This window comes from Aphidius gifuensis, linkage group LG1, assembly GCF_014905175.1.
Source record: "Aphidius gifuensis isolate YNYX2018 linkage group LG1, ASM1490517v1, whole genome shotgun sequence".
NCBI classification, from domain to species: Eukaryota; Metazoa; Arthropoda; class Insecta; order Hymenoptera; family Braconidae; genus Aphidius; species Aphidius gifuensis.
Genome location: NC_057788.1, coordinates 7,037,852 through 7,042,536, shown reverse-complemented (window position 1 = coordinate 7,042,536; position 4,685 = coordinate 7,037,852).

The following is a 4,685-nucleotide window of genomic DNA, read 5'->3' as shown; positions in this document are numbered from 1 at the left end:
CAATTTAAATGCTAAATAAATGACAATATTGCCTAGTTTTACATTGTCTCTTTGAGCATTAATATATCAACGTTTATTCTTTTTTTTTTTTGCTAAACTTTGAAAAAGAAATAAAAATTGCTTCAAAATATTCACATATATCTTTAAATAAATATTTATTTAGCGTAATAATATCGAGATTAATACCATGATGGTACAAGACATACATTTAGAAAACTTGAAAGTCACATGCGGGCTTGTAATAATATTATTTCAAGTTAAATGGTTAATTTACAAATTTAAAATTATTATTACAAGATGACAAGATACAGGACAGACACAATACATATATATTCATTAAATTTAAATATTATTTTATCAATATTTACCTTAAAAAATCCTTAATATTTTTAAATAAAATTTGCATCAAGTAAATTTTATTATGCAGTATAGTTTTTTTTTTTTTTCTTTAAATATTTGGTAAACATTTTTTTTAGATCGCGTGACCCATTAGAATTAAAGTAAAAAATTAAATATGTATACAATTTACATAAAACTCATCTGCCGAAATGTATATTCACCAGTAGCTGTGTATATATTTTTTAGCTCATTTAATTTTAGATCAACTTGCCAGAATGCCTGAAAGGTATATATTTTTTTGTCGTGATAAGTGATACAGTAAATAAATTATATACCGGATCTTAATGTTGCATTGTCTACCTTAAAAATCGTGATGATGTAGATCTTGTTAAACAATGTTAAATTTTTTTCTGATATCTTCTGTTGACCCATTTGATCCTGGGATTAATGTTAATATATATTAAATAGTTGATTTTAAGTGCAATAGAAAAATCTTGAAAAATATATAAATGCAGCTGTTGTTTTACTATAGTCAAATTCATGCTATACACAATAATCTTATTTGAATCTTATCGAAAGGGCCATTGCAAAGTGAGAAAGGCACACTCAAGGATTATTTTTTTTTCTTTTATACCGAGTTCAATCGCCTCTTGATGTATATTTTTATGCCCGCATGCCTTGACCGTTGTCATTTATAATTGATACATCATTTTTTTTATAAACATTTATTTTGAAAATAAACACTATTGATTGTTTTATTTTTATTTTTAAAGTTAATGGTCTTATACTGACATGACTGTTTAAATTTTAATAGAAAGTTTTTTATTATTTATATTTGACCTATATATAATTTAATGAGTAATCGATAAATTGCTGTCATTGCAGGGATAATGGTTATTGTCTGCTTAATTCATAATATTATTAATAATTAATTATCGTTAGAAATGAGTGTCGACATCAATTGTGTTATCAAATTAATACAGGCCTCAATTTGGGTCAATAAAATAATTTTAAATAATGTAAATAATTATTTTATTTAACCTGTAAAATAATGATTTTAATTTTATATTTTTGATGATTTTTTTTGATGTTATGAACATTTTTTTCAACTTGGAATTTACTTGCTTATTTTTATATACTCGCTATATAATTTTTTAAAAATAAATTGAAATTAGAATATTAAATTGATAGACGTCTAGGTTGTTTAAAAATACAATTCAATTAAATAATAAATTAATAATCTATTATTTTGAAGAATTATTAATATATAATAATTTTATTTTTTTTTTTACAGTGAGCTGCTTGGAAACAATAATGGCTTGACTTCTTCATTGCTGTTTAAGTATACTTTTGATAACTTCTATTTTAAAAATTTTCTATACGTAAATTAATAATCATATGGAAGTAACAAATCAATTTAATCGTTGAATAACAATAAAATTAAATGCATAAATTCCTACATGCGTGTATATATTTTTGTGAAATAAATTATAACGATAATTTATTTTTAAAACTATTTATAGTAAATAAATAATACTTGGTTTTGTTTTTTTTTTTTTGCTAAAAAAGAGGTATATTTAAAAATATGATAATCAATCCTGAGAAATAATATTGAAATAATTTTTAAAATTACATTTCAAAGAAAATATATATCAAGATTTTTCAAACTTTCACGTTGTAAATTTTTAAATCATCAATATTTCAACATTCAAATAAATAAACACAACTGTTGAAATGAAAGTCTAAATTCAAATTCTAGTGTATACTTTGAATAACCTTGTCTGAGTTTGATCTAAATTCGTCATAGTCGTTTCTCACTTGAGGCATTATCATTCACTGTCCAATATAAATTAAAAATTAATAAACCATCATTAATCCCAATTAGAAATATAAAAATTTTCTAAAAATAATTATATACAAAATATAAAATTACGCATGTATATTATTTTTGTGCGTATTCATAAAAAAAATATGGATGGCTTTCATGCTTATTTTGAGTTTCATAATAGTCACACAAGCCTCGCTGCAGAATAGTTTTTAAAAATATGATATAAAAAAAAAAATTCAGCTTTTTTATTTTGTTCTTCTTTTACGCTTTTTTATTTTTTTTAAATCCGCCAATAGCCCTGGGTTTGTTAGCTCAATGCTCAACCCTCGTGTGTGAATACTAATTAGCCGCCGCACAAAACTCTTCTCTGTCCCTGGACCTAGCCCATAATTTTTTTTTTCCTTTTATTATTTTCATTTAGTATTTTTTTTTTTTTTTTTTTACTAAAAAGTACCTAGCACTTGTGAAAGAAAAAATTCTGATTCATAATATACTACCTTCATTTAGTTTAATTGAAAAAATAAAAAGAAAAAAAAAAAATCTAATTTTAATATATATTCTCTGAATGGTTAAAATTCATTTGGTATTTATTTACACTGTATTATCACATAATCAATTGTAATTAATTAAAAAATATATATTAGACAAAAACGAATAATAAATAAAAGTATATATAATAATATTGTGGTAGTAGTTTGCTCTAACGAGCATGTGTACGAATGACTAAGAGATTACAATCGTTGCCTGCTGGCCCAACTGTGGGCGGTAAATGTCAGGTTTGCCCCGAGTATAAGTTGTTTATGGCAGCGATATATACGAGGACCCAGAAACCTCCACTTGAATCAAGAGATAGAAAAAGATGAAAAATAAATAATAAAAAAATTAATTTTTTTTTTTTTTTATATAAAAAATAAAAAAATAACACTTGAGGGAAGCTATAAATTTGAGTTCTTTTTGAGCTTGTATATACACTGTCTGATGGGCCTTTCTTGTTGAGGGTGGTTTGAGGCAATTCATTGTCCAACGTTGACTTTCTACCATCTCAAAATTTTAGCGTGATGCTATATACATATATTTATCCTGTACAATCGTTGACTTCTGCATAAAAAATTTTAAATTTATAAAAGACAAAAGATTTGTACGAAATATACTTAAGAAGGGTTTATTATATAAAAAGCTTGACAAATAAAATAAATTAAAATACTCATTTTTATAATTAAATAATAATAAAGTGTATTAAAAATCGTATACAATTTTGATTTCCATATAAGGTAAAAATTTTTTTTTTTTTTATATTTAATATTAATTCTCAGGTAGAGGGAAGGAAGGGAGTGAAAAAAAAATTGAGATGATAATAAAAAAGTGGAATTAATGAGACGTTGAGAGAGCCTGAGATTTTTAATTTTTTTTTTATCGATTATTTTTTTTTTTTTTATTGACAATCAATTTATTGACAAAAAATTGCTATTTTTATTTTCATATACAAAATTTTTGTATATTATTTTTTGACAGTCTACTTTGACTCTCGACACCATCATTATTTTTCCACTTATTATCTATTAATTCTCGTTAATTTTTTTTCCTTTTTTTTTTTTTTTCCATTTCTCTGATATGTGAGACTAATTCCGTGAAACTTTTATTTCTTTTTTTTTTCCACTCTTATACAATACAATTTTCTTTTTGTTTTTTTTTTTTTTTTTTTGTTCCTTTTCGCAAACTCATTATCAAGAAGATGTGGAGTGTGTGCGTTGAGTTTTATATTTTCTTTTTTTAAATTACCAAATACGCACTGTATTTACCTCTCACATCGAGACAATTTCAATGAGTTAATTATCATTTTAAATACGTTGTTTACAATTTTTTAAAATCTCTTCTAAATACTTTTATTAATTTTTTTTTTGCGTTTGGCAGATCAGCAAGACTAATGAGTCTTGTTTAAGTTTTGCATTGAGGCAGTTTTCGGTTCTCAATCGTACCTACATTTCAGTTGAAATTCATGGATTGACTTTAATTCATTTAATTGGATCGACAAGTTAATAAACAGGATGAGTCAAAAATAATCTGATACCCAATTCCGGTATCCTACACCTTGTTAAATATTTTTTTTTAAACAACTACTTATTTTTTTGTTATTATCATTATTATTTTTTTTTATAAATAAAAATTCAAATTAAAAATTATTGACAGTTATTTAAGAAAAAAAATTATTTAACAGTTTATCTTGATTTATTTTAGACTCATTTTGTATTATTTTTTTTTTCTTGTCCAATCTCATTGTTGAGTAATTGAATGACTTTATTTTAACTTATAAATTTTAATATTGTAAATTTTTATTTTTTTATTTCTACACTACTTTGGACTTGTGTGTTTTATTTATTTATTTTTTTTTAATTTTAAGTTTGTTTAATTATAGCAAAGAGATTCATAAATTAATGATGCTTTTATACAATGACATATATAGCAATAAATGTTTTCTACTGTGCATGTGCTCTCTAATTTTGTTTTTTCTTGATTTTAT